Here is an 18,552-nt window from a genome sequence, read left to right on the forward strand (position 1 = left end):
AATGTACATCTGTGAGCCTGCATCTCCACGGCGGATGTATGTAGGTGGGTCTGGAGCAATTCTTGGAACCTGTCCAAGTTCAGTGGGCAGGGGGCGGGCCTACCCACCCTGCATCCCTGTCCCCTGGGATTACAATTTCTCTCCCTTTTCGCACCTCTAATTTTATCTTATCTAGTTTGCTCCAGATCCGCTCACACAGCACCTCTCAAGCTTTATGAGTCATTTGGGAAATACTGTGAAAGTGCAGATTCTTCTTTAGCATGTCTGGGGTGAGGCCTAAGTCTCCGTGGTTCCCACAAGCTCCCGGGGCTGATGGGCGCCCCAGCTGGGGAGTCACGGGTCCTAAATGATGACGTCATCGTAGCACAGGAGGCTGATGGTGACTGGGTCGTAGGACAACAGCAATCCCCTCGGTCTTGCCACTCTTGTCTGCTCACCACACGCGGCTCTGGGTAGGACCAATTCGTGGCTCAGGCCGAGGAAAGGCTGCGCAGTTGATGCCAGGGTCCTGGGCCATCAGGCTCCCTCTCAGTCCAGGGCCTGCACTCTCTCCCATTCTCCTCTCTTTGCCTGATCCCATCTGGCCGGCTGGACTGGACTTCCTTCCTCTCCAGAGGGAATTCCACTCAAACAGCTGCTTCCTCCTCCTGTGTCTCCACCAGGGTTCTTTACAGAATCTAGAGCTTGGAATCGAGCATGAGAAATCAGCTGGCCTAGCCTTCTTCTGCCCCCAGTCGGGGGGTGTCTCAAGCATCCAAAGGGAGAGAGATGCCTCTTTTCCTCACCCAAACCACCATCATTTTTTTTTTCCCTTAACCGTTCATATTTTCAAACATCATCGTGGGCCTGGTTCAGTTCAAGACTCAGTCATCAAGACCACATTTGGATTAATTTGGTTCCAGGTCAAACCTGCCAATTTCGCACATTTATCCCATGATTTCCTAATGCTATTGAATGACACATCGTTTTATTTTTCCCTTTGTTTTTCTCTTTCAACTAATTTATTTAATGGGCCCAAAATGGGTGATTAGAACATAAAAACATGTGGTATCCTAATTGGATTTTGAAAATGTGTAAACATGGCCCTCCAGTGGCTTCCTGTTACCATCTGGACCGAACAGAACCTTCTGACCACTGAGTCCAACTTGCTTCTACCTGCCCTGCCCTGGTGCCCCTTTCACGTGTCACTTCTCCCCAGGGTCTCTCTGCTCCAGCACAGCTGGGCTTCTTGTTTTTCAGAACCCGTTTCTCAACATCTGCCTCAAGGCCTCTGCCTGAACTAGTCCCCAGAGGCCAGGATCCAGTTCCTACCTTCGATTCTCTATGCCTTTCAGAAGCTTCTCAGATTTCAGCTCACGGTGCTACCTTGAGGGCTGTTTCTGAAATTAACCCCATCCATTCTCCAGTCCACTGTGATTCCCTAATCCATGTCCATGCCTCCTGATGCTGTTGGCACAATTTGTGTTCTACTCACATACTATTTATATGGCTCATTGAAGTCATTAACAGGGGCTAACTGCCTGCTTTTTACAAGCCGGCTACCAATCCAGGAGCTGGGACCGCAGTGAACAGGCAGGCAAGGTTCTTCATATCAAAGATTTTACATTTAGGTCTGCGAAGGTGGATAATGAGCCCCCAACAAATAAATAAGCAGTAATTTCAGGTGGTGAGGGAATCCTAGCTACCGGGCAGTATGAGGCACTTGTCAGGAAGTCAGCTTACTTTGGATTTGAACTCTCGAATGCACATAAAAAAGCTGAGTGAACACTTGTAGACTCACTTTATTCATTCATTCCTTCATTCATTCATTCATTTTTTAGGGCCACACTTGGGGCATATGGATGTTTCCAGGCGAGGGGTTGAATTGGAGCTACAGCTGCCGGCCTCCACCACAGCCACAGCAAAGCAGGGTCCAAGCCATGTCTTCAACCTCCGCCACAGCTCACGGCAATGCTGGATCCATGACCCACACTGATCGAGGCCAGGGGGTCAAACCCGCATCCTCACAGATCCTAGTCGGGTTAGTTCCCCTGAGCCAGGATGGGAACTCTGGCTTACTTTATTTAGATGTGCATGTTCAAGTTTGCAAGTGGATAAAAGATGTCAGGCCCATCTCAAGAGAAGGTTCTTTGTGAGGCCAGTCATGCCTGGGAAGGTGTCACTGAGGAGCTGACTGCTGATTTCATCGGCGAGAAGGCGGCCCACTGCAGTTTGCAGTGTAGCCCCGAGGTTCACCAACTTTAACTTCTCATTAGGTTCTCAAATTTTAATCCGATTGACCTGGGGTACCTGACACCCCAGATGTTTCTGGTGCGATCGACCTTTGGATGGTCTAATTAAAACCCTGCGTTAGAGCCATGTCGGTACTAACACCCCGGCTGGATGGTGAAGGGCAGAAGAAAGGGGGGATGCGCGGATGACCCAGGACCCTAGATGGAATGACCCAAAGATACTTTGGCTCTAAGTTCGTAGCTGAATTCAGAACAAGCAGGCATGGGATACAACATTTTCTCCATGATTCTAACTTTATCTGTCCTGTGGCTCTGTGCCCATGACTTCGGAAGGAAGCTCACTTCTGTTTCTGCCCTCTAATTTTCCTGGGGGGAAAAAAAAAAAAAAAAACACTTACTCTTTGTTTCCTACAAATAACCGATCATTTCAAGACCGGCTATAGTAGGTGGTGAAATCTAATCATTCACCCAGTTGCCCATCACTTACCATAAACGTACATTTTTTGGAACCACATTTTTCTCCCAAACAAGTCACTTTCAGTCACGTCCAATCGTGGTAGTGTAACACCATCTTTAATACCGGAAACTGAGATGCCTTTATGTTCTAACCAGACCAGTAAGGAAGCCGTTGTGCATTAGGACCAGACACTATCCTTTAGGGTGACCGAGAGGCGGCAGGATGGTCCCCCACCACCAAGTAGCATGCTCCCAGGCCCTCTGCAGTCTAGAGAAGGCGGGAGTGGTGCCAAGCAAGGGCCGCGTGGGAATTACCATGCACTGTACCAGCCTGGTCTCACCCCTCGCCAAGGGGCAGGGGAGGGTATGTTTCCGGCTCTGCAAGGAGTCATCTGTGATGCCCGGGCTACTTGCAGTCAAGGGAAATCAGCATCTCATTCTTTAATCGGAGGCCTTTCTGAACTTCCAAAGCTGTCAGACCTTCCCTCAGGATGTCTCCGTAGAAGAATGGGTGCCAGAGTTCTAGGGGGGTCTCAACGGGTAGCCCTGAGCTGGACAAAGCACAGAGGAATATGCAGTCTGCGACCTTCAGCCTACAAACATCTGAGGTGTGAGTGTGAGAACTGAGAAACACCTGGGAATGGCAGGAGGACCCACAGCCCATCTGGTTTTCTTCCTGCTGGGTGGTGGGGAAGGGGACCTCAGCCTTTCACCAGCGCCACCTGAAGGAGCTCAGATCTTAGTGGAGGTGCTGGAGCCATGGGGTTATTTCTTCAGTAGTCCCCACGTCAAGACCTCGGACGTCCACAAAGGGCTCATGGCACACAAGGCTGAATTGGGGAGGGTGGGGAAAGTTAAAAAGCCCACACACACAACTGGTATGTACATGCACCCCGGGGGGTTCTGAACAAGCCCTCGCGAGAGCAAGTGGACATTTAAGGAAGGATTCTCCTGGGTCCCTAGCCCTCCTCCAGGCTGCTGCCTGGCCAGGTCCAGAGGAGGAAGGGGACAGGGTTGATCCAGAGCCAGATCTTGCCCCCCCATCCTCTTTCTAAACAGTCAGAGTCACAGCTCTAGCTGTAAATTGGATATGCAATTAAGGGTTTAAATTAAGCCACACTAAGTTTTAATTACCAAATGTGACCAGGAAGTTATGGAACACACCCAAGATTTTCTTAAGGGAGGAGAAAATAGTGGATTCTACACAGCACAACTGAACAGAGAGATCTCACAAAGTACATGCGGCTCTTTCATTCTCCTTGGGCTCCAGTGCAATGCCTTCAAGATCCCATTGTCACAGAAGCAATTTTTGTGCTCTCCTGGTCAAATAATCCGAGAATGTTAATTTCCCTTTTCTTCCCCGTACTTTTTGCCTACTTCTGGGATTGCATAGTGGAGTTTCACTCATGGGCCACCCCACAGTCAACCTCTCACTAAAAGTTCAAAGTCAAGTATGTGGCCATGTGCAAGAGAATCTGTCTGGCGTGGAAGGCTAGGTCTCCAGAGTGAGGGATTAGCGGACATGCCAAAGCCTGCATCCGCTTCCTGGGCGACCTCTTGAGGCGCGCACACAGCAGGAGCCGAGCTCTCCGGCTGGACTCCCGAGAGGAGCGAGCTCGCGAGTCCCATTCTGAGCACAGGCTGCAGTTGACCTTTGTTTGCAGTTAGTCGCTCTTGTGGGTTCTAGCTTATTCTAGATTAAGGGGACCTTGACTTGATGTCAGATGCTTTTAGAAACACCTTTTCAGTCTCCATTGATGAAACCGGATGGGGCGGCCGGAGGCGCAGGGTGACGGCAAGTTGGGTGGGACTACTCCAGACAGGAGATCCGCCCTTTATTTTTATGTGAAGAGTTTTGTGCCCAAATCTCCCCCCTTATTGTTACCAGGGTTAAAACAAAAAACAAACATTTGAAAATGAAATAGTATTTGTGTTCCTGCTTTCTAATTTTAAAAATAAATTATGAGGAGTTCCCGTCCTGGCACAGTGGTCAACGATTCCAACTGGGAACCGTGAGGTTGCAGGTTCGATCCCTGGCCTTGCTCAGTGGGTTAAGGATCCGGCGTTGATTGAGCTGTGGTGTAGGTTGCAGACATGGCTCGGATCCCGCGTTGCTGTGGTGTAGGCTGGCGGCTACAGCTCTGATTCGACCCCTAGCCTGGGAACCTCCATATGCCGTGGGAGCGGCTCAAGAAAAGGCAAAAAGACAAAAAAATAAATAAACAAAAATAAAAATAAATTATGACTCTCTAAGCCTGATATTTTTCCAGATGAATAAAGTAATATTTTTCCCCAGGAGCTTCCCTGAGGCTCCTCTTCGTCCACTGTATGCCAGCTGACCGAAAAACTAATAAAGATGTATGTCCTGGTGGGTCCTTCACGTCAGTGGATAATTATGTAACTTTAAGAAGTCATGCCACAATCTTAAAATAGTCATTCTTCAATCAGCCAAGATATTCAGTCAATAAATGTCATTCCATGTGACCGTGACGACGACTGCCAAGTTGTGCGATCTTAAAATGTAGGGAAGAAAAGAACAAGAAGGGTGAATATCCAGGATAGGACCAGACCCGGGGGAGGGGCGGATTTTCGGGTAAACCGGCCAGACTCCACCTAAGTCCATTCTTTATCGTTGTCTCAAGCCTGGAATCAATGACCAGCATCCCCTTGAGAGTCTGAAACCTGAAACAAGCATTTTTCTTTAAGCACCTTTGCAAAAGCGCTTAATTTTCCACGAGAACTCACTGTCTTGACCTGGCTCCTGGAATTCAAGAAAAGGGTGGAAAGTCGAGTCCAATAAGTGAATAACTTTCAGGAACTTCAAACTTCATTATTTCTGATGGCAACCCAACGCGTTTTCCATTGTAAAAAAAAAAGAGAGAGAGAGAGAGAAGTATCTTGCGCTCAAGTAGCTCTTTCCAAGAGGGGGATGAGAGCACAGCCCTCTTCCGCCGCGAGAGGCTCACATTCTATATCTGGTTGGCTCAGAGCGTCTTTGTTTCGAGTCCAGCCCCTGGTTGAGGGTCAGCTAACGAAGGACAGAACGAGGTTCAAATTCTTTAATTAGTTCTGTCAGTGATTCTCTGTGGTTGGCAATAAAAGAAGTACTTTCTGGGAGATCAGGTTCTCACACTGGAACATTGGATAAAGCACTTGAAAGGCCAAGATCATTTTCAGCCCATTGTTCTAGCCTGTTTCTTTTTTTGCTAAAGCGCTTCGGAGCCAAAATTTTTTATGTCATCCCCTCAGTCGGGGCCCACGGGCACCAATGAGAATGTGGCTTTTTCAGGTATTCATGCGCGGAGACCCACCGTCTGAGCCGGGCTTGGGGAGGCAGGGCACTCCCCGAGCCAACTGGGAGAAGAAGCAATTTTAGTTTGGAAATGTTGGGAATGAGCGCTGCACTCTGGGATTCATGTTTCCTGCAATGTCAGAGGTCAAGTCCAAAGTGAGAATGCTTCCGGAAGGATGCGGGCAGCTTTCGGAGGATGCTGAAACTTGCTTAGAAATCAACAGGGCGAGGGGAGAACAAGCCCAAACAAAAAACAAATGGGGGGGAAAAAAAACCCAAACTTTCAAACAAGCGTCTTTGGAATGATCATGCTCTTTCATTCCAGCGAGTCCTAATCTCTCAACTCCATGGAGGTCTGTCTACAACTGACCACATACCTTGATGCAAAGGCAACAAATAACCTTAAAACTATGTAACTTCATTGATCTGACCATGTCCCGAGACAGAAATTCTTCAGAGAGCGCAGGATAAAAACAGGATTCCAGTTTTATCTCAAAAATGGGACATTGCAAATTCGGGCAAAACCCACAAAGAAGAAGTGACCATGTCTTTCCGGCTCTTGGAGCAGCTGGAGCATGTCTGGAAGGAACCACACCCGCTGCCTCCTCACTGAGTCATCCCCCCGCCCCCATCCCGGAGCGCCGGCCTCACTTCCTGACCAGGAGAAGGTTTCCTAGGAGGGATCTCTTCTCTGTCCCCTGCCTGGGGCCACGGGCAGGGAGAAGGTGTCCAATCTTAGGGTGATAGCTAATTTCATAAGTGTTTCTCTCAGGCAGTCTGACTTTTCTCCAAAGACCTAGAGCAAACCCAGGTCACACATTCATTGGAGGGGGAAACATTTACTGTTTAAAGGTTACCTTCTTGCCACTGTGATACTCGGGAGTATCACTTCTCTGGTTTAAGCACCAGGTGACTCTTAAAACTGTCTTGGGACAACATCTTGTTCGCCACAGGAGAAATTCAAACATCAAGACAGAAAACAGGAGTTGGGGGTGCAGTGGAAATTAATCTGACTAGTAACCATGAGGTCCTGCGTTCGATCCCTGTCCTTGCTCAGTGGGTTAAGGAGCCCACGTTGCTGTGGCTGTGGTGCAGGCCGACAGCTGTAGCTCCGATTAGACCCCTAGCCTGGGAACCTCCATATACCTCAAGTGTGGCCCTAAAAAGCAAAAAAAAAAAAAGAAAAAAGAAAACAAAAGCAGAGAGAGAACAGAGGGAGTAGACACGGGTTTACCACGTGTGGAGCAAAGACTCATCACTCTGCTTCCCTATGGACATGCGTGTCACTCTCTGCTTCCCTACTGGACATGCATGTCACATGTGTTTTCTGTGGCCGTCAGGACCATGCCCGCTGCCGTCATCCACCTCAGGGCATCGCTGAGGTCCAGTCCCGGCCTGCCTAGCTCAAGGGTGTTCTTGCCGGGGGAACAGGTCAGGCTCTTGTTTTATTCAGAAGAAATGTGAGGCAGAAGTGATTTCTTTTCACAAGGGCATCGCGCTGCACACCTAGCTTGCATGCCTAGCTCGACGGCATGGCGAGTTTGTGAGGTGTTATCTGGGCAAGTGTGGCCAGGGGACAGGGAAGACAGACTTGCAGCTCACTCAGTGACGTGCCCTCCTCTTCCATACCCTGCCCTCTGGGCATCTGGTTATATGCGTTCTCCACCCAGTGATATCTGGGACTTTGCCCACGATGTCCCCCTTTGCTGGTGTCTGCACATCCGCCGGCGTCTTGCCTGGGAGGATGATCTCCCTGTGCCCCAGTTCCGCAGCAGGGCTTTGAAGTTTTCGTGCTGGGTCTTTCAAATGATTTCTTCTGCCCACCCTGCTCCGGACTACTTGAAAAATAGCAAATAACAACAGCGAGCCTGTCTTAAATTTGCCAAAAGAAATTGCCTGGGACTTTTCAGAAGCCGCATTCAATTTATGAATAAATGAAATGGATCTTCTCGACCAGCCATGACAATAAGCGCTGGCCTACATATTCAGGGCCTGAAAGGAGTGGAGGCAGTGGGCCTAATGAGAAGCAGTCAGCGAATCTAATGAGAATCAGACAGAAGGCCTAATGAGACATTTAACATGCTCTGCCTCTCCCTCCTCTTTTGTTCCGTTTTCATGGGAATCTGTGTTTGGGGAGCTCAGTTGCACTGGCTACAAGCAGATACATATGGCCCTAGTAGGGTGATCCAGGAGACAAGAGAAGGCATGGCGATGACCAGGGAGGCGGGAGGGCGGACTTGCAAAATGTACCCAAAGACCGCGATAATGTGGCGAGGTGGGGACTTAGTTGTATCCACGCCTTTTCCAGAATACCGCAGACTCAGGAACTATTGGTGAAGGCACGGTAAACAGGCAGAGACTGCAGTCTCATGACGTCACTGCTGAGAGCGCAAATAGCGATGAGAAGAGCGAGCCGCGCTCCTTCTGCGGCGGACGGTGGCCGATCGGAGGGAAGGGGCAGGAATGCAGGTGCTGCAGGAAGGGGGATGCCTGGAAGAGCCTCCTGCTGAGGCAGCGGTCCCTGGCCCACGAGGCGTTTGCATCTGGGGACCTCGGGTGGACAGACGCTCTCCAAAGATGGGTGGGCGGGGCCGAAGGCGGGGGCGGAGCCAGACCTGACCCGCGGCAGCTCTGCCTCTCAGGTGCCTGTGCTGGCAGCACGCAGAGGAAATAGCTACGGGTCCTTGCCACTGTCTGAAATTTCGTCTGAGCCATGAATTTCGCAGTTTGGGAGTAGAATTTGGTTCTAAGAAAGTAGGCAGGATTTCTGTCCAATTACCTAGCACGCAAGCCCGAGAAATGTGCCTGAGCCCTTATTTATTGCCTGCCTTTCCAGTAACAGCCTCTGTGGACACACGTGCTCTTTTATTTGCGTGCCCAACTGTGTGATCGAAAGGCATCTCTGCTCTTCTCTCATAAATGGCTATCCATTTATTTATGACAACTCTTCTTTTGGTTGTCAGAGCCTAGCTTTTGCTGGCTCACCTATGTCCTGAGTTAAAACCGGCTTGTTCTTTGGTGGCGCCACCTAGTGGCTTACGATGGCAACACAGTCTCAGCAACCAAATGACTAAGGATGTAGAGGCCAAACTGTTGCCTAGGTCGGTGAGGGGCAGAGCGGGGACACACAACATGTCTAAGTTCCAGGTGCTAGGCTCAGAATTCACATATTTCATCTTTTTAAAACTTTACAGAAATTCTGTGGAGTAGATACTATCAGTCTCTAAATGATGCTATTCATATTAGCTAAAACCCATTGAATGTTTCCTACAGGCAGAGGAAGGACTGTGCTAAATGCTTTATACACCGTTACTCTGTTTTTCCTAATAATAATTTATGAGGAGCGAATTACATGGTCTTTTGAGTCTAACTACTGGGGTCTGTAATGGGCTTCACACCTTACTCGCTGGGTGACCTTGAACAAATTACTCAACCTCTCTGTGCCTATGGTAATAGCAATGTGGAGGTAGGACACACATTATAAAGGGCGTACTTGTAAAGTGTATTAAAGAGTGTCTGCCACACAGCAAGCATTTACTATGTTCCAGCCAGTACTGTTATCAACAATAGCAGCCACAGCAGCTGACTCAGTACAACTAAAAACTGCTGGACAGACACCCGACTGTGCTGACTGGTCGCGTATATTTCATGTCCATAGAGCTCTGATGGGCTCTCAGTAGTGTCGGGGCTCCCTGCAGGTATTTCCTGTGTATGTTCACCTTTAGATTCCCCCAAACAACCATTTCCCACTTTTCTCTCTTCATATGACTTACATGGCAACCACTCTGACCCACAGCAGATGAAATTACCTCCTTATTGAGAAATCAGTTAGCTAGGAGCTTTTTCATCTCTCCCCAGCCGGGTAGGCTGATCTCCCTGTTCTCGGCCCTCTGTCTCTGGATGAGGGATGAAGTTCCAGTGACACACCTGGACCTCCTGCCCTCTTGTCTTTTCAAAGACTTGGCTTCTGTCTTTGCGAAATCATCAAAATTTCCCTTTCTCCTGGATCCCTTCCATCTGCATACAAATATGCAACCTGAAAATATTCCTGCCTTGAGGCGACCCGCCCCCCCCCCCCCCGGAACGCCCCATTCTCTGCTCCTCATTGTTCTAGGTAGAGTGAAGGGAAAATTCTCATTCCAAGAAGACCGCTGTGGCCACCACAGCCTTCAGTCTCCTTGTTAAGGTCACCCGTGACCTCCATGCCACCAAATCCACCCATCTCTCTCCTCGCTTTTTACTTCTCAGCGGGATTTAATGCATCTTCTCTAAGTTGCTGGCACACCTTGCTGGCTCTTCTGCTTTCATTCCCCCCTCACCTGCCTCCTCCGTGTGAGCTGTAAATGTGGATGCGCTCACCTGGCGCTCCATCCTAGCCCCCTCCCCTCTCCAGCTGTATCTTTAACTTAGGAAATGCATCCAGACCCTTCACCTTAAGTACTGGCTACAGAAACGTTGAAAATAGATCTCCTGAGTCTGGCCTTTCCTCAAAACTCCAGATTCAGTTACCTACTCCTGACTTGTCTCCACATGGATACATACTGGGACGCCAGGCAGCCACAACAATAATTTTGATGCCATTCTCAACCATGGTTCCATGGTCCTTGTCCAGTTTTATAGATTTTTTTTTCTTTCGGTTGGTATTTGTTTGTTTTGTCAGTAAGTAGAATGACTATCGACGAGTTTGTCCTATCAAAAGCTCGCCTCCTTTCCTTTCTCAGCCCTAAAAACATGCTCTGCCTCTGCAGATATCTGTGGATATTTCCCACTAGAAACGCCACCATCATTTCGCATCTGGCCCCCGAAATATGTCTCCTAACTTGTCCTGATTTCATCCCGCACATCTGCAGTGCACTCACCACGCAACAGCTACAGGCCTGATCTGAAAAGATAAATCAGATCACTCTCCCCTGTTCTCTCCTTTAAATCCATCCGAAAGCTTCCTTTCACATCGTAACCTCGCCTAAATTTCTCACCAGGGCCCACAGAATGCAATATAGCATCTCTAAGAAACATGACATGACACTTTTCCTTTACCTGAGAGTTCTCCAGTAACTTTTCCACAAATTCCTCCTCTTAGCCTAAGTTAGCCAGTCTAACTCAGTTGCGTGTAGTCAAAAACGGTAGTTACATAGCCCAGGACTAGAATTATATTTAATGTCAGGACCTTAAGGGAAAACATTAGGAACGTGGATAAGTTATGGACATAGCCACCAGCCTGCACACTCCTTCCATCAGAGACCAATTGGATGTGTGTGTGTGTGTGTGTGTGAGTGTGAGAAGTATAATGAGAAATACATATGCACACGAACATAGTGATACTTAATAAGAACTTGTTGAGTTGCCTTGAATTTGACTTCGAGTTTCTCTATGAAATCTGCCTTCTCCTCAATCTCAAAAACAAAAACACTCCTGGAGTTCCCGTTGTGGCACACTGGAAACGAATCCAACTGGTATGCCTGAGGATGAGGGTTCCATCCCTGGCCTCGCTCAGTGAGTCTGGGATCTGGCATTTCCCTGAGCTGTGGTGGAGGTCATAGATGTGGTTCTGATTCCACTCTGCTACGGCTGTGGTGTAGGCCAGCGGCTCCAACTCAGATTGGACCCCTGGCCTGGGAACTTCCCTGGAAAGCAACCAACACCACCAGCAACACTCCCATCTTGCCCTGGAGAGGAACAGAACTGGCAAAATAAAGGCCTTGACTGTGAGACTAGTGGAAAGGCCAACTTAGCCATGAGGCGCAGAGGCTCATGACACTTTTAGGGGCCCAGAAAGAGGTTTTACACTTTTTTTAATATCAGAAGAAAAAAAGTATATAATATTGAATATATAATACTGAGTACAACTTGTATTATATTCATGGTTATACAAAGGCAGTCATAAAACGTAATTTTTAATGTCTTTTAATGGAGGAAGGGGTTGCTGAAAGCAAAAATGCTGAAAAGGTCCCCAAGAAAGTCACACTGTGGATCTATTCCTGGAAGCCTTGCTCTCCACAGAAAAGATTGGGGAAGAAGGTTTCAAGATTTCTGGTCCCACTGGAATTTTACCAATTAGGGAAAAGGCCAAACGAGACCCAAATGGCAAGGCATAGGGAAGAAAAAGAGCAACTTTCCATGACATTCACTTTGTTTTTGTTTAACAGACACTTATCTAAAGCTCACTGGATGAAAGGCACTGTTGTAACTGCTATGCGGTTGCTAAATCATGTATCTCCCGTCTCTTAGGTGAATCTAAGTGGGTATCAGACACCTCTGCTTCACCTCTGCTAGCCCCCTTCCTTCTTAAGGTAGATGTCCTTCAAGGACCAAAAGGAATGTAAGCACACAACTTCTGAGCTTGTAACTCCAGTGCTGCCAGCATAAAATGGCTGAAAAACAAAACCAAAAAAATTTTAAAGCTGAAGTTACAGTGCCAAGAGCTGACATACCCTTAACCGCCTCCATGATGTTGGTCTCGCTTCAGGAAGAAACAGAGAAGGAAAGGGAGGGAGGGAGGGAGTAAAGAGAGAGAGAGAGAGGAAGAAAGAAAGAAGAGAGAGAGAAAGGGAGAGCAGGAGGGAGAGAGGGAGGGAGGGAAGAAAGAGCTGGAAGCAAGGAGGGTGTCTCTTAAGCAGCCCCTCGCCCTGGAAGATGTCTCCAGTCCGGGCGAATGAAGGCCGGTCCCTGGCCTTTCCCCACGGGTGAGATAACGTGAAAGGCGTGTCCCTCGGGCAGGTCGCAGCCCAGCAACGCCTGGCCTCCCACACTCGGTGCCGGTATCTGTATTGGGCACATGTGTACGTGTGCCAGAGTCCATCCGCGCTTAAATCAACTGGTATGAGAACATAAATGCAATCCCTTCGTGGTGTTTTCTCGTCAGTGAATTCCTCTCGTGGTGAAATTTCAAGCTGAAGCCTCATTTACAGCTGTGCTCAAAAGAGGGCACCTGAGCTTTTGTGACGTCCACTGCCATTAGCGGCACGGTGGACCGCACTTGCTCTGGCTGGAGAATCTGATGGGAAGGCGCTCTTTGTAGACCACGCCATCTCGATTGTGGATGCTCTGAAAACCAGGGCGCTTTCTAGAAGATCCCAGTACTCAGGCTCTACTCAGACCGATTCAATCAGAATCTTTGGGATTTAACTGGGCAGCAGTTTTTCTAAAAGCTCCTTAGGCTATGCCGATATGCAGCCAGAGTTCAAAAGGAAACCCGCTATGATTGCATATTCCATCTGAGCACTAGAGCTCCTAACACCTCCAAATTAGAGTCCAGTGCCCTGTGTCTCCCGGGCACGCTACAGTTGTGACCGTTCTGCGCCACCCTTCATCCCTCTGCCCTGGTTCTGGGATGACTTTCTAATTTAAAGTGATCAGTCACTCAACTCACCAGTCCTAGTTTCAGAGTCATTCAGGAATAAAGTCCCAGTGGGAAAAGTTCCTTAGAACTGCAGAGGGGCCACTGAGAGCCTGGAGCTGGATCCAGGACCTCTGAGAGGTCCCCTAAGAGTCCAAGTCAAAGGGGGTGCTCACCAGGACCCCAGGGCCAGCGTCACAGCAAGGACAGCCTGCACCACTGCCAGGGCGGGAAGTGACGGAAGTCAGAGGATCTAGGCCTGGAGGACCCGTCTGGGGGGAAAACCAAAGTAACTATTTCTGTTCAACAAAGAGTTCTTGAGAATCTCTCCCGTTCCCGATTCAGGCCAAGCATGGTAGGTACAACCTACGCTCTAGGATCTGAGCGTTTAAGGGGATATTATCAGGTAATTTCAAAATTACCTGGAAACGAGCAGAGTGAGAAAGGATATTTGGGGAGTTCCCGTCGTGGCTCAGTGGTTAACGTACCCAACTAGTATCCATGAGGGCACAGGTGCGATTCCTGGCCTGGCTCAGTGGGTTAAGGATCTGGCACTGCCGTGAGCTGTGGTGTAGGTCGCAGACATGGCTCTCAGATCCTGCGTTGCTGTGGCTGTCGCTGTGGCTGGCAGCTGCAGCTCTGATTTGACCCCTAGCCTGGAAACTTCCATATGCTGCAGGTGTGGCCCTAAAACGCAAAAAGAAAAACAAAAAAACGGAACTTGTCCCAAGGTGATGCATTTGAGTAGACTTCTAGAACATACAACCTCGCGCCGTTCTTGAGAAGCGAGTGTTAGTGAAGCGAGTTAGGAATGCCCAGGAGGTGGACAAAGGGAGGCAAAGGCAGATCGCAGTCAGCAGGGGTGTGTGCGGAGGGCAGTGTCAGGTAGACCACAGCCTGTCTGGTGTGACCACAGGTTAGAGGGTCTGGCAAGAAGGAACAAGGCCAGGTCCATGTGGTGGATCCTCGGCGCAGTGAGGAGAATGGAGTGGCTGTCCGAGGGTGAGCAGAAGACCACGGCCACGGCCCAGGGCAGAGATGGCAGCACCAGTGCCCTCGCAGGGAGCAGTGAAGGCTGGTGCGAATGAGCAGGAAGTCAGGTCAGCAGGACTCCAGGACTGATTGGATCCCGAGAGAGTGAGAGAGAGTCAATTCTAAACAAGAAAAGTCACATGCTTGGGAAGTGCTGCCCTCGGGGCACAGATCTTGAACCGGGTGGAGACAGGCAGCCTAAGATAAAGGCTAGGGACCACACGAGGGTTGGGGCGCCAGCTTTTAGTGGGGTGCCCGCTGTGTGGTTCAGGGACGGTGCAGCCCGGAGTTGTTCAGCTGGATGGCACGTCCGCAGAAGGTGAGGTGGAAAGGTCCTGTCTGTCGCCCTCACTTGGACTCTGTGCTTTGCTCATCACAGTGACAGTTGGGAGTAGTATGTTCCCAGCTCAATTGTTTTTTTTTGCAAATCCCCAGTCATCTGATGATTGATTACAGGTGGCTGTAAACTAAGACATGAAGTAGAATGGCTTGGCCTCCCCTTGCCCTTTTTCTCAGCAAACCAGGGGCCTGGAAATCTTGAGGTTGCCTCGGGAAACGTGACACACTCTAAATGAGGAGCTGAAGGAAGGTGGAACATTTAAATTAACCTCCAGTGGAAACCCCAACCCACTTGTTATGGTCATTCTTGGCACAAAGGGCCTCCCGTATTGGCAAAAGTCCAGAAACACAAAAATGGCAAAGTTGTAGGACAGAGAGCTGGCATGGACCAGCGGTGATTTCCCCATCCCTCTGACTCCCCTGCCTCGGAATTCTGTCTAGACTTGGCTTCAAGGCACATTCCTCCAGCCTTCGGTAGGCAGAGGTGTCCGGCTCTCACAACATGCACATGATTTAAAAAGAACTAGGAACAGGCTCTCAACAAACCACTGCTTTCTGAAGGTCAAATCTCACGGCTCCAACTGTGACCGGGAAACACAAACATATTCCAGATCACACCGCCTGCAGGTGCAGATTGGAGCACTGCGGATTTCATGTGCAGACGGGCGCGGTCCTTTCTTCGAGCCTCCAGATGCACGGGGAATGTTTTATGTACAGGAAGACAGAGGCTACACAGGGACAGCTGGGCTTCAGAGGAAAAAATTATGGACATGTAGTTAACTCTACCACAAATCCCCACATTCAAGCCACCAACATAGGGAGGAGAAAGGAAGCATCCAGGGGGTTTCACCACGCATGCATTCCAGAAATGCTGAGTGCTTACTGTATGTCAGACATTTTCCAAAGATATTTTCCAGCCCGTGACAAAACTGCTCACACTAGAGAAATTTGTTTCTTGCCACTTAGAAATCACTACGCAACTCAGGGAGCTAGAAAATCACATGATGTCTGCCTCTGATTTATGATGTCACCAGGAAAGTGATTTGATGACTTTCTTTTTATCTAACTGACCTAGTCACTTTTCATAAATGCCCTGGATAGAAAAATGCCCTGACAAGGGAATTTCGCAAAGGAAGCACCTGCCTGAAGGAGGCTGGGACATGTTTAACTTGAAGTGCAGGTGTTGGTCCCTCCTGTGCCCGATGCATAATTGCCAGGAGGCTGTTGCCATGGAGAGTCGTGGGTCTTCAAATTCTGAAGTGGAAGTGCAGACAGTTCTGAGTGATGATTGCAGTGATGATGATGCCGGTAGGATAGGCGAAGCGAACTACCGAAGGAGGTAAGAAGAATGAGAAAAACGCACAAGAATAATCTAGAATGCTAAGTGTTGAAGGACAGAGATACCAGAGGATGATTCGTTGAGAGAGATGTTTACGGGGCACCGGTTATTCTCAGGCCCTGTGAGGTGGTGGAGACGGAGTCGTGAAGAAAGAAGTCAGACTCGCGTGGAACTTCCATTACAGCGATGCGAGAGAGCACACGAAACAAAACGGAGAATGCCAGCGCCGATGTGTGTACACATCCGGGCGTGGGGGCTAATTTGCTTGGCGGGTGTCGGGGAAGGATAATCGATAATGTTTAGACTCCAGTGGCCGAGGGGAAAGTCATGCTGCGGGCACACAAAGCCGATTCTTTGACTTTCTCACCACTTCTTCTCTAGCCCCGGGCCCGCCGCTTTCAGCCTCCTCAGTCTGACTCCCTAGCAGAATCGTGCTGTTGACGAGTAAGCGGACATCTGATTGTGGGGCCAGCGGGACTAAGACACAGGAGGAGTTTGTGACGCCGGCCCACTCCCGTGCCCTCCTCTGGCCCGGTCCCAGGGTGCCCACTCTGGGCGCTCCGTGGTTTCTGAGCTACTCCTGTTTCTTCCAAAAACATCGAGAAACCTACCCAGAGTTTGTGCGCCAGTCTCTTCAAAAGAAGAGCAAGGGGTTTGTTAATTCAGGTCAAAGATCTGGAAGAGAATGATGGTCGGAAGCTGGCAGCCTTCCAGAGTGGGTGTGACTCTTTGGGCGAGCAGGGCCGTGAATACTGTCTTTGTTCTTTTCCCTTCTTACACTGGACTTGGGGGATATTTTCATTTTCCTATCAATGATAAGGAGGAAACTGGACTCCATTCTCTTACTCGAACGTGGCTTGCTGAAGCGGTCGGTCGGTCTCGTAACCTTTAAGCTAACTGCACTTTGCACACCTCCAGGAAGCCATCTAACCTGCCCCTGGAGTCTTGCTTTGGCAAGACCCAATCTTGGGGGCTGTGAAAGAGTGACAGAGGATGACATATAGTAGATTTCCTTTTTTTTTTTTTTTTAACTTTTTACGGCCATACCTGGAGCATATGGAAGTTTCTGGGCCAGGGATTGAATCTAAACCACAGCTTTGACATACACTGCAGTGGCAGCAATGCCAGATGCTTTAACCTACTGCGCTGGGCCAGGGATCCCACCCGTACCTCTGCAGCGACCCAAGCCGATGCAGTTAGATTCTCAACCCACAGCACCACAGCGGGAGCTCCCCGTGGTAGATTTCCTGAGCAGCTTGCGTACCTTTCTCTCTCCTCTGCCCCTTCCTCGGGTACTCAGGTCCCACTAATACAGTTTCGGCGTCTAGGACGTGAATTTGTAGTCAGGCCTTTGGGTAGCTAGGCCACCTTCAAACTCCTGTCTCTGTGAGCCTTTGTAATTGTAGGCTGTTGTATTTGTTTTTCAAAGTTCTCTCCAATATTTTCTCACCGGTTCTTCACAGTCAGGTTCTTAGAAGGCTTGTGCTATTTGATAATCTCTGTTTTACAGGTGAAAACTCTGGTCCAGGGAGGCTGGGTAGCTAGTCCAAGGGCACGAGCAGGTCGTTCCAAAGCTTCGAGTGACATCTCTTTCTTCTGACTCTGAATTGTTGCTCTTCAGTTACATCTCAAGTGCACACAACCCTGGGACTGGAGTCAGGCCACAGGTGAAATTCGCACCAATGGGAAACAGGTCTTCTCCCCAGGGAGTGAGTTGTTCTCCTGGGACCCTCGAAGGAAGCTGCAGAGGAAGCTGTTTCCTGAACAGTGAGATGTGACCGCCCAACAGGGGTGGGCACTGGTGACACCGGAGCCTTCGGTTCTCCTCCCGTCCCTCAAAGCCCTTGACCCAGGCCTTGGCCATGGTCCCACCAGTGGCGTCTGACTCAGGAGCTCCACTCCACGGTGCAGGGGTTTGCAGTGAAGCTTCACAGGACCAGCAGGGGTGAGGGGGCATGGCCTTCACCTGCCATAATTAAGCTTTGTCCTCTGTGTCATGAGCAAATGCAGCCCACAGAATCCTGAGTGTGCACGGGATTGCCATGTAGTGTGTGGTAGGAGGGCCTCTGGGGAGTGAAAATAAGGTGATGAGGTCCAACTTCATTTGTGACCTAGAACCTCGTTACCCAAATGGTCCACAGCCCAGCAGATCAGCATCACCTGCGGGGGGTCCAGAAGCACAGAAACCCGGGCCTCATCGGAGACTTCGGGGATCAGAGTCTGCATTTTAACAGGATGCCCGAAGCCTAACTCCTAGGCCTGTCCCTGGCTCCCTCCCTCTCTCTCCCGACTCCTCCGTATCTGCCTCTGTCACAAGGAGGGGCCTCCCATACACCATCCCTGTGGAGTCTAGAACAGTGTCTTGCTCCTGCCATTTCTGGATGAGTTTTTTTAATACGATTTTTTGAGTATGGGAAAGAACACCGGATAAAACGATTGTGTGAGTGAAAATAATGCAAAGTGTAAGTGCTACCATTTACAGATAAGGAGAGACTTCTTGGAGGAGGTGACGTTTTTCATTTCTTTT

At 49.5% G+C, this 18,552-nt stretch overlaps 1 long non-coding RNA gene across 2 annotated transcripts in view; it reads right to left on the reverse strand.

Annotated features, from left to right (window-relative positions):
- Positions 1–2,251: 2,251 nt before the first annotated feature.
- The window catches only part of LOC125117365 (uncharacterized), a 36,488-nt gene continuing 20,187 nt past the window's right edge, over positions 2,252–18,552 (reverse strand). For both annotated transcript variants that reach the window (XR_007132598.1, XR_007132599.1), the window contains one exon: positions 2,252–2,597. This is a non-coding gene — a long non-coding RNA (uncharacterized LOC125117365). The remainder of the gene's footprint in view (positions 2,598–18,552) is intronic.

This window comes from Phacochoerus africanus, chromosome 16 (assembly GCF_016906955.1).
Source record: "Phacochoerus africanus isolate WHEZ1 chromosome 16, ROS_Pafr_v1, whole genome shotgun sequence".
NCBI classification, from domain to species: domain Eukaryota; kingdom Metazoa; phylum Chordata; class Mammalia; order Artiodactyla; family Suidae; genus Phacochoerus; species Phacochoerus africanus.